This window comes from Musa acuminata, chromosome BXJ2-4 (assembly GCF_036884655.1).
Source record: "Musa acuminata AAA Group cultivar baxijiao chromosome BXJ2-4, Cavendish_Baxijiao_AAA, whole genome shotgun sequence".
NCBI classification, from domain to species: domain Eukaryota; kingdom Viridiplantae; phylum Streptophyta; class Magnoliopsida; order Zingiberales; family Musaceae; genus Musa; species Musa acuminata.
In genome coordinates this window covers 24,980,764-24,993,453 of record NC_088341.1, presented here as the reverse complement: position 1 = coordinate 24,993,453, position 12,690 = coordinate 24,980,764, and the positions used below count along the sequence as shown (strand labels likewise).

Here is a 12,690-nt window from a genome sequence, read left to right as displayed (position 1 = left end):
GAGGGTTCCTGATGGTGCGTGTAATATATATATATATATATATATATATATATATATATATATATATATATATATATATATATATATATATATATATATATATATACACACACACACAAACACCATGAGGTTTGGAGCCCTTTCCCAAAAAATAAGTGAGTAGAATCGTTGACATTTTTATTTTTTGGAGGACATGTTTAGTGAACCATTCGGTGGGGGAAAAAGAAACTATTTGTTTACGGATGAAATATATCAGAAACATTTTTATTTTTTGGAGGACATATTTAGTGAACCATTTGGTGGGGGAAAAAGAAACTATTTGTTTACGGATGAAATATATCAGAAATATCAATATTAAAATTGATATTCATATGATATGATACGTAGGGTTGCACATCTAACTTATGCAAAATTATGCCTGATTCAATTGTTCTTCCTCCTCATTATATATTATATGTTATTATTTATTATTAGTTTAATCTATCGCATGCACTTGGCGCTCGTGCTTTTTTATTATTTTTTATTTTTTAGTGACCACTTTAAATAAATTTTAATCATCAATCATACTGACCGTAGACGCATGGGTGAGCTTAGTCGAAGAGGTTTCCTTCCGCCATCGCGTCCGGTGATGTTTAACGGAGTGGATTTCTTAATACTTAATTCGACCCACTATCGGATCCGATCCGGATGCTGTCGGGATTGGATCGGGTCCGTTGTCCACTAATTTTCTTGTCGCAGCAACCGACCTTCCTCCCCCGTTCCATTAAAACATTTCCTCCACCATTCTGCCGATTCAAGAATCGCGGCCTAAACCCGCCATAGAAACCATCCGGGCGTTGCCCCTCTCCTCCTCTCTCCGGCGAGCGGGAAGGAAGAGATGTCTTCGACTGTCCTGGAGGTGACGCGCCCCGCCCACGAGGACGTGGAGCGGCCCATCGTGCGGGAGCTCCAGCGCGAGCCGGTCAACAACCTCGATCGCCTCTTCCGTAGCCAACACGTCCGCCACATTATCCATCTCATCACTAGCACCACTGATGTACTCGTAATTCTTTGGCCTCTGTCCCTTTGGTTCCCCTCGATGCGACTCTCTTCCGTTTGCTTCTTTCTCGTTCTTTGGTTTCTTGATTGTGTGTTTTCTTTTAATGACCCGATCTTGGATCTGTTCTCCCAAAGATTGACGAATACGAGGACAAGGACAATGCACGGAGGGATGACATTGCGGCACTTGGAGGACAGACAGCAAGCGGCACGATCAATCTTTTCAGTGCGTTTTATGATCGTATCAAGGAGTTAGGAGTTCTTCGAATCCCTAGAACTTGGAAAGAAAGTGGTGGATTCACGGAGGATTCTTGTTTTTTTCCTCTTTAGGAAGTTCTTGGAACCGTGGATAACGTAAGGCATCTGCGTCCTTTGTGACGTTCCCCTTTTAAACACTTCTGCGTTGCAAGATTTTACATCTCTTGGCATCTTGAAATTACTTCATCTAACAACGATAGTTTACCTTATATTTGAATCAGTTGTGCAATGTTTTTATTTATGCTGGGGAGATTCTTGGCCAATGACATTGGATTTAATATAGTTTTGTTTTAGCATACTTTTGTCTGGAACTTATTGCATGTCTCCTTCTGTAGTTGCCTTTGCGTCACAGATTCGTGAGTACCACAGGAGGCATTCGACTGCTCGTGTGGTTGATGTGATTGAGGAGTATGAAGAGCTACAAAAGGAAGACCCACTAACTAAATTCAGTGGTGAGGTTTTCTAATATCTTTATTTCGTATCAAAATTATCTGTGCTTGTATTTAGATCATGTTGTTAGCTCTATACTACATGCCTAGGTTCGATTCCATTTCTTTGCTAAGGTACCATTGCAAACTCATGTGGTGACAGCTCCATGATTTAAGTTATCTACTGGTCTATTCTTAAACTTACCTATCTGAACAACTGAGGGATAACTATAAACTATGCCTCGGAATAAGAATTAACCACTGCAGGACTTTTGTAGCGATATGTGATAATAATTGGATCATGGTTTAAAATATCGATCTGCCCATTACATTTTGGTGAGTTTTTTATTGCTTTAACTAGGAACCAGTGATGGTACATATACTTTGGTGCCTTTGGTATTTATTTTTTTGATTTTTCTAGTTATACCACATGGCATGTGTTGGTACACCATCCATTATATAGTTACCATACCGCTTTAATAGCTATTATATAGTTGCCTTCTTGGTGAATTCAAAATGTCTATTCCTTTCTTTTAACTAATTCACTGTCATGGAGATTATTAGTGGGACCTTTTGATAACCCTCCTGTTTATTGTTATGAGATCTGTGCTATCTTACACACCTGTTCTTCTTGATTAGGCTTCATTTGCTTACATTTGTTTCTTCCCATTATGTACTGTCAATGAATACTCTTCAGTTTTATTAAAATGTTCATGCAATACGCTTCAGTTTGGAAATCCTTTTTTTACTCAAGCCAATATGGGCACGATGGTCATCTCGTACAAGTCCAAGTTTTTAAAGTTACTTTATGCAAGTTAGAAGTCTGTAAATGTGGTTGAATTCTGCTTCAATTTCTGGTTGAAAAATTCAGGTATAAGATTATTGATATTCACTGGTCCCCATGAGTAAAAATTTATGTGGTAGTTCAAAATTGACTTATTTTCAATACATCAAGTTATACTTATGGGAAAGAAAAGGCTAAATTCATGTATAGCTTTATTTTTCTTGTTGTCTGTTAATGCCTATGAAACTGTTGTGAGGAGCAATTTTGTTATTTCTTTTTCATATTTGCAAACATCACAACATGAAATGAGATGAATCTCTGTTGTGATTTTTGTATTTTAATTTCTGCAGGATTTTATTATTTTGCATGCAGGATCATGCTGGCATGCATAGTAAGATGTACGCAATCATTTATCCATTTATTTACATATTTGATGCCTTCATTTACAATATTTTTGGATTTTGGTCTTATGTGTAATTTCACAAAGCTTTTTGTTACTCTTTATGTCTTATTGGCGGATGCCTGGTTATGCATGTTGAAACTATGGTGCCTTCCTATATATTTTTGGAATTTATATACGTCATAATCTTTTTGCAAGTGCCACTTTATTTTAGCCTTTTTTTCTCAATTTTGATTGATTTGTAGGAAGCTTTTGGTCGGTATCTAGACATGCATGAATGAGTACATCAATTCAAAATTTGGGGAGCCCATGGATTCATTTTTTCAAACTGAAAAAATTCCTTGCAATCTGAAATTCACTAGGTAAGAGTCTGGTCTACATTCTTAACAGAATGAACTGCATGGTAGTCACTGTTCTCCAGTATGTTGCATGTTTCTTCTTGTGTTATTTATGCATCCCTGCTATCTTGTTGTCATGTGTGCTGGAAGGTTGGAGGGGCACTTTGATTTATTAAAATTTGTTAATTGTGGTGTTGGCCAGCTAATCTCTAAACAACTTGTGGGGTATTATTGATTCAACTGTGGCTGAAATGGTTACATGGATTACGACAAATCTGATGGTAATTCTTGTTGTGTCCTGCAGACAATTCAGAGAATACTTGGAGCATGTCCTGGAATACCTAATATCATTTCTAGAATGCACACAACCCCTTCAACATCTGGATAAGCTATTTGCATAGGTCTCTTCTTATATTCTGATCTAACTGATCTAGATAAATTTATTCAGATTGTACTTCTGGTATCAATCGGTTGAACATTCTAGTGGATTTAACATGATGCAAAGTCCTCTATGTCTAGGTTATCCATTTATCTGCAGACTTCATTTATCTGTTTGACCTGTATACTTGGATGCATAAACAAGGAGTATAACTTTTCATTCTTTAACATGGGCTGCATCTCCCATTGAGTTGCTGTTTCTTATTAGTTGGATAAATCTTTTCTCTGCTTGAGATGCCAAATTAAGTAAGAGATTACAATGTTGGAGGGCTGAGTGTATGGGTACAACTTTGGAATAAGTACCGACTGCACCTCATATGTGTTAGGTGTCTATTTATCTGTATCCCTTTTTGATCCAATTACTTAGTAAAAGCCATTTTAGATCAGTTGAGCACTGTGAATAAATGACGATCTTTTTACATTGTCCTAGATATGCTGTTAACTGTGTGCTCATGCGAGGATACACTTGAACCTCTGGCTTTGTTTTTGAGATTTAGGATATTGGTGACAACCTTGCTAACTGAAAAGAGGGAAATCTGTTGGTTGCATACTCTAATCTTGTTACCATTTTTCTTTCGTGTTGGAAAACTGATGTTTTTTGTGCTGCAACAGGTGGAAACTGATTTTGAACAGCAGTGGGCTGATGAAAAGGTTCTGGAATGGTAGAACAAGGGTATAGAAAACAGTCTTATTCAGTCGCAAGAGGCCGTGATTGATCTTGATTATTGCAGTACCGTTGAAGAGCTCATGGAAGTTGGTCCTGAGAAATTGAAAGAGGTTAGTTTGTTGGCCCCTTCCTATCTGTTTTAGTAGGTTTTCTAGCATGTGAGTTATCTTTGTAGTTTTCATGTCATCTTGCATTACCCAATAAAAAGTCACATTGATGCATATATTTGATGGGCAAATGCATTCTTCTTAACTATGTGATATTCATAGAATGATTAATTCCAGTAGTCTTTTGCCTAAACATTGTCATTCCTTGTTATTGCTTATATATTTACAAATATAGATATTGTGAGTTAGACCTATCTGTTTGTTCAGATAGCTCTTTCATTGTTTATCTTTTTTATACAGCATAGTGAAAATCCCTAGCGTCAACCTCCATAACAGTTCTAAGAGAGAGGTTGGGTGCTGGGAATGATCCATAAACGCTTTTCTCTTGCCTTTTGCAGCAGCATCGACTTGGGAATGATCCATAAAAGCTTTTCTCTTGCCTTTTGCAGCAGCATCGACTTGGGAATGTATACTGATACATGCACCAGAAGGTAATACTTTGCTGCATTGAGCTTTTGTTAGATCATTGAGCGCCATTCCAAGACTTGATAAAGGAGTGTGTTGAGTTAGGCAGCTGATAGACATTATAAGCTTTTGTCAACTGTATGAACATGTATCTCTGTTGTCCACATCAGAACTCAGTGGCAGGATCATCCATGATGTATGATCCATACTAAATCTGATCAAAATCCCATCGTACCTTTTCTATATTTCTGGCAGCCCATCTTTTTGTCTTGGTAGATGGAGTGAGATGAAACTCAGAAGCAGCTTATGGTCTCCTTATAACTGGACATTCTTCTGCATGCCTTGTTGGAATGAGGAGACAAAAAAGCAGTAATTTGGTTGAGTAGGGAGCTGGGTGGTGAGAAAATCTCTGAGGTGAGGATGAGGAGGAGATGGATAATTTTCTAACCAGCCACAAATAATTGGGACCTCATTTATTATCATTGTTGTAGAGAATAACGCAAATCCACCTTAAATATTTAATCACTCTTACTTATGATATTATGAACACAGTATTTTGGTGAGAGGTTTAAGTGGACATTTGTATCAAATATGTCAGCCGGTATTGTGAAAGGTGCAGAGCACATTTAGGAGCTGTCCTAGGAATGCCTTACTGAGAGGTCGTAATGTGTGATATTTCTATTAAAGAAAAGAAAAGGGGCATCCCTAGTGTATGAAGCTCTTGCTATGTATGAAGCTCCTGCTAATGTGTGAGGGTCAATGTATGCAGTCTTATTTAGAGAGGCTATTTGCGGGACTCAAATTTTGATCTCCTAGTATATGAAGCTCTTGCTAATGTGTGAGGGTCAATGTACGCAGTCTTATTTAGAGAGACTATTTGCATGACTCAATTTTTTTTTTAGGTCACAAAGGAGCAATATTATCATTATATGAAGCAAGGTATGCAATACCGTATCGTACAAGTATTTTGAGGTTGGTTCGGTATGGTACGGTACCATGTACCGCTTGGTACACCAGGGCGTACTGAGTGGTTTTAAATATTTCTTCCTCTCACTGTAGCACTGTAGCAGTACTACAGTATAGCACTGTAGCACGTTCCGTCCGGTAGTGGGCGGTCCGCGTACCGATTTGCCATCGGACCGGTATGTACCAGTGATTGAAAAAGGCGCTCGGGCGCTCGCCTAGGCGCTCGGGCGAGGCGAGGCGAGGCCCGAACGCCTCGCTAATGTCCCAGGCGGCGCGCTTCAAATAGGTGCCGCCTGGGCGCTCGCCCGAGCCCAGGCGCTGGGCGCTTCGGGCGAGCGCCTGGGTAAACCAAGTGACCGAACCAGGATTTTAGGTCTGGTTCGGTCCTGGTTCGGTTGTTAGTTGGTTCAATCGAACCAACTAAACCGATATAACCCTTACCCAACCCTAACCCGCTGCCGCTGCCGCTCCCGATCTCGCTGCTCGTCGCTCCTGCTCCCGCTGCCGCTGCTCGCGCCTCTCGCTCCCTTTCCCTTTCCCGCTGCCGCTGCCGCCGCTCGCCGTTACTTCCTCGTTTCTCCGTCAGGCTCAGTATACAGTATACTCTTAATATTAAGTTTATTTGAATTTTGAAATGATTAATTTTCAATACTGTTAATAGATTAATAATATATTATTTTGATTTTAATGTTGTTAATTTTTATTTATTTGAAATTATTGCTAGGTTTCAAAATAAATGACTTTGATGTAAAATTTTATTGTTTTGAATTTTGAAACTTTTTGTTAATGTGACATTGTGATTTTGTATCTTAGATTTTCTTAATTTAATAACATATTTTTATTTAAAATTTTAAATAATTATATTATATATTTTTATATTTTAGCACCTCGCTTCGCTCGGGCGAGCGCCTAGCGCCTCGGGCATTTTTGGACCTTGGCGCCTTTTGGCGCTTAGCGCTTTTTAAATCACTGGTATGTACCACCCGTACCGGACAGTACTATTCGAAATTGCATACCATGATATGAAGACACATCCTCTAGGGTAGTCACATGTCTAGTGTGGTTACATATATTTGTTCAGCTATTCAAAACTGTTACCAACAGGCATTATTAAACTTGTTGAGGACTCTGGCATCAATAGCTTGTAACTAATGGAGAAGCAGCACCAGTTGCTGCTGCTAACATGGGCTGAGGCGGCAATGGCCATCAGCAGCTGGTTATTGCTACTAACCAGGATGAGCATCTTTGCAGTTGCAGTGACTGCGGCTCTGATGCCATCTCTTATTGCTAACCAAAATAAAAAAACGGGGAGGGAAAAAAGAGAGACTGGGAAAAAAGATATCTCTGGTTTTCACATTTGGTGACAACGGTTTAGGTTAGAGTAGCACATTCATTTCTAAGACAAAAATGCTGTTTGCCTGAGGCAGAGAAACTAGTTCTCTGGATTTGTATTATCTTTCTGAATCCGAAAAGCAATCCTGAAAAGTTTTTGTTGGTTCATTTGTCAGTCTTTTACAATCCATTTTTAATATCATGGTTAGAACTTTTAAAAGTTTAACAAGTTCCTACTGTGAATTTATGCAGAGTTGAATCTTGTATATGGTCTTGTTTGAGTTGCTTCTAATGCAACCATAGTGTCTCATTCACAGTTTTTTGTGGATTTGTTTAATTTAAATTCCCATACAGAAATCAAAGCAGAATGGTCAATGTCCTTGTTAATTCTTGAGTCTCTAAATCCCTATAGGAATGATCAACCTCCTTGTCAATCTCTATAGGCATATCTTATTCTGTTTTTGTTAGTAGGTCAGTCAAGCCAATTTGTGATACAGACTCGTGATGCTTTTTACGATTGAGCTTCTCTGATATAATGTAGCATATTTGTAATCATCTTAGCAATTTTAAAATAAATATTTTTGACCCTTCTGTATTAATGGTTGATCACTTGATATGCTAATAAAAAGTTCACGTTTTAGTCTTTGGCTGCTCGGGGATTGCAAACTGGTGGCACACTTCAGCAGTGAGCAGAGCGGTTTTTTTTGACAAAGGTTTCTGTAAAATTGTAAATGATTTTTTTTTCTCATCTTCACTATTATGCACAGATCTATGTCCTGGTTGTACACTTTTACTCAAAATTGTTATTTTAATTTTTTGTGGCACAACTGTTCATGAAACTCTTTTGCTTCTTATTTATCTCCCATTTATATGTACTATTTGATTAAGACTTAAGGATGTTTCTGGTGGTAATACCAGTATCCTGCTGCAAAAATGTCTTTGTGCTTTCCAATTTATGTGGGGTTATAGTTTTTACCCTTTTCTTTTATAGCTGAAATAAAGTGCAGAGATGTCCCAAGATAGGGCAAAATTTTACATTTGTTGGTTGGTAAAATACAAGACTAAGATTTCTTGTTTTGGAAGTCATTCGTTATGGGTAAACAGCCAGTATATGAATAAGATAGTGAGGCATGCCTTATTGGTCTTACCTTATCATAGTTTAGATTTAAATTCATCGCTGAATTCAGAGTTATGTTAGGTAAATTGAGATGTATGAACTTTTGGGGATTTCCTGTTTTAGTCATCTTGTGAGTCCCAAAATTTTTCTGTTTAAAAAAGATATAAAAGTACTGAGGTAAACCAGATTTCTAAGTTGACCAAGAAATCTATTTGAATACCGTAAAACAAAGACCTTACGGATCTATGATAAGCAAGTGGTCTTTGGGTCATAATACATTTCTTAGGGGCATCCAGTGGTCTAGATAAGGATCTATGATTAACATTAAAGCCTCAGGAACTCAATTACTCTCTTGAGTGATTCCTTTAATTGTTTGCTCACTGTTTTTTGGTTATATATAAGCAATTATGAACTCAATTAACATTAAAGTTGTTTATCGTCTTATATTTGCTTTCTTCTCTTTCTGTTTGTTTGTTTCTGCATCTTGCAATCTCTTTACTGGAGGTTATACAAATACTTCATAACTAGTATAAAGCAGAAACCAGGTATTGTTTTGTTTCTGGTTTCCTTGGTCTTGAAACGAGATAAATTTCAGAAGAACAGAATAATGCTAAAAGAACTTTCTTTCTAAGTGGGTCTTTTTGGTTGGACAATTATCCCAAGTATGGCACAAAGATGATTATGATACAATGTTAAGTCATTCTGCACTTGAAGTACTTTTCATATTTGCATCTTTCCCGTTTTGAATAATTTCTGTATACGTCTGCTTTTGTTGTTCATTTTCTTTCTCCTCATAGTATCTCTTTCGCTGTCGCTCATACTTTTTGAACTCTGCTATTTTGATCTTTACTGGTCAAGTTGGATTGAGATTGGCCAAGGGCAATCTGATCTCTCAATTTTGTTTTTAGTATCTGGAGAAAGCAGATGGAATTGCCTGTAAACCAGCTGGATCAGTTGACACCAGTTGAGTGTCACTTGATTTCAGCTAATTCTGGCATGGAATAAGAAAAGGTGAGAAAAGAGGAAAGAGAGGGTGCAATCCATTAAGCTTATTCTCCATAATGAGAACCCATAACATTTTTTAGCTTAGCAGGTTCCATGAAGACCTTAAAGAATCTAGTTGTCTATTTTTGTCTCCGTCTAAGATTGTTGACGTACAACATATTTACAACATATTTTTAGCTTAACAGTGAATTCACATTAATTTACTGTCTGTACATGGTTGTAGGATTACAAATGCCATTTAGTATTCATGTTGATCCTAACATACATGATGATGAAATTTTGAATTAATGACTGATGTGATGAAATTTTGATTTCTTTTCCATATGTTTATCTGTTAAAGATGATGTATGTATCCTTATCCTGATCTCTGTATGTTATCTGTATGTATTTTTGAATGTGAGTAGTCTTTTGTGTCATTTGAATAGATGCTTTAAAGATAAAACTTTATTCAATGCCTGCTTGCGTCTTGTGTAGAACACACCTTTGGAGCAACTGGATGAAAAATATTTTGCCGAAGGCTCATGTAGCACACAGCAAAATGGTGCTGCAGAGCTGATGAATTCCAAGAAACTAGTAGCTCTAATGGTGGCAAAGTTGGAACGGATATGTGGGTTGCTGAAAGAGGTTGGTCTCTTGAATCATGTGTGGTTGGTGAAAATATATTTATTTATGCAATTCATTATTTTCGTTTTTCTTTATGTTTGATTATATTTTGAGGGACGACAATAAATGCTCATTTTAACCATGCCTTGACAATTTCACTAATTTCAATTGCCATGCTACTATCGAAAATGGGTGTTGATAATATTCAGTTTCTCATTTTAACAACTTGAGCTTTGATCGGTATGTTAGGATCCTTTTTCTGAGCTTTTGAATAATGTTTATTGAGTCTGTTTAGTCCAATTGTTTATTGAGTTGGTTTGGTTCAGTTAGAATAAAGTAGAATCAAGTTAGAATCTGGGTGGAACTCTATAAATAGGGATGTAACTGTTTCTTTTCAGTAATCTATGAAAAATACTATTCTGTCTTTTGACAAACCCTAGGAGGCCGATCCCCTCGAAGTGATCAAGGAGGGCCGATCCCCTCGAAGCGATCAAGGAGGCCGATCCCCTCGAAGTGATCAGTATCATCTCCATTTCTCCCCTTTCTTCGACGATAAGGCTTTAGGGTCTTATCAATTGGTATTAGAGCGACGATAAGACTTTAGGGTCTTACCACAGTACTGGTGCATACCAGTCATTATATGAAGAACATTTCTTGGTGTCAAGAAATTACATGGGTGGTATTATATTTCATCATGGGCAGACTGAGGTCTAACTGCATCATCCCACCTTTTGGCTCTGGTAGAACAATGATTTACTACTTCTGTTTGCACAATCAGAAGGGACAGCCCATCCACTGGTCAATTATGATAAAACTTTGTTTTAATTTGGCCAGCATGCCCCATGCTAATTATAAATTGGCATGATTTGACAATGACCAGAGCTCTATGGCACATGGTCCATGCTTATTCAGGCTTGTGGGCATACTTTTGGCACAACATTAGTTCTGTGCTGAGGTCATAGGGTGACTTTACAGCATGGATGAAACTTTTCAGAATTGGAACCATGCTTAGAAACTATCATATTTACTCAGAAATACACCTTAGAATCTAAATGCTGCTTGTTTTTCCTGTATATGCGTCACATATCCGGATTAATATGCATAATGTACTACCATGACTATGCTGAAGTTCTGACCTTCTGTCGCTAGTGTTAATAACAAATGATTTCCTATTCTCCTTATCCTGCTGGCAGGTTATCGAACAAACAAAAATGCATGTTGAAAAGAAGCAACCTTTAACATACGAGGAAATGGAAGCAGAACGTGAAGAGATAAGCGTCCTTTTTACTATGTATGAAAACTGAATGGTGGGCATTGGCAATTATAACCGCTGCTAAAATAATAGCAGATATATATTTTCCTTTCATTCTGATGTATAATGTGATTTGTGTTCTTATAATATGCTGTCTTCTATTTGATCACAATGTCATAATTCTATTATTTCCAAATATGCATGAGTTCGTCTTCTAGTCAAATTATATTGATTAGTTTTTTTTATTAATCAGTTTAATTTAATTTTTAACAATTGAACTGCATTTTTTGCTTGAACACATAATTGCAAACTTCATATATTGGTATATTGCTCTCTCGTCGGTGGTTAGATTTCCCTGGTGGTATATTAATCCACTATAATTTTATGATTTATGATTTACGTTATAATATTGTTGCGAACAAACAGCAATAAACAAGCTGTTAGCTTTTTGAGTTAGGGGTACAGTCCATTTGTCACTGTAGTCTTCCTTACGATCTCTATATAACATATATCATTTACACAGTCCATTTGTTACTGTGGTCTTCCATAGGGCATCCCTATAACATATATATTATTATATTTTAGTGTATTCATAATAATTTATTCGACTCTGTGGTGGTTCATATGTAATATTATATGTCTTGCTCTCTTGTGTATGTACAATTTGATTGTTTCATCTAACAAATATTTTGTTTCTAAATATATCTGTACCCTTCTCCCCTCTCCCTCCCTCGTAGGGGTAGAGAGAATGTTCCACGTAAGCAACGTAACGCAAACGACATAAAGAATGATGTTAAACCAATGGGAGCTAAAACTTTCATACCTAAATCTTCGCAAACCAACCGAAATTTCCCAATGCAAATTCTAAAAATCATGCAAGAAAAAAACATTTCAAATTATATACATTATAAACATGAATTAAATGACATAAAATATGTATTAAAAAGCCAGCAAGTACAGGCATTACTTTAGTATGTATGACAAAAAATAATAATTAAAAAACAGGTGAACAGATCAATTTTTAATGGTCCAGGAAAAAAATGAAAATGATGGTGTGATATCAAAAGAGGAGAAGAGAAAAACGAAAGGATCCACATTACATGATGGGACACATTATCAGACACCAAATGGGGGCAATTGGGCAAAACAAAATATCATGATCATTACCAGACAAAAGGAAATACTTGACCACTAGCATCAGAATTAAACAAGAAGATTTATGATCTTTTTTTTTAATCTCTATCAGGACAACCAGCAACTATGGCTGTGATTCCTGCTTCCATTTTATAAGATGAATTTCCACTTGTCAATTCAGAAGCGGTGTCAAAACTTTGCATGTGAAAGGCCATGCATGCATTACCTTTTCCACCTCCCTTCCTAACATGTGATGTGGACACCCACACGGCTCACCTATTTATTGCATCTTCTATCTTCTCAACACCGAATACAACCCATCACCACCGACCAATAAAAAACATCATCAGATCATTAT

General features: G+C 37.0%; 1 pseudogene; it reads left to right on the top strand.

Moving 5' to 3' along the window:
- The first annotated feature begins 773 nt into the window (after positions 1-773).
- LOC103981870 (splicing factor SF3a60 homolog) lies at positions 774-11,370 on the top strand (annotated as a pseudogene).
- The last annotated feature ends 1,320 nt before the right edge of the window (positions 11,371-12,690 follow it).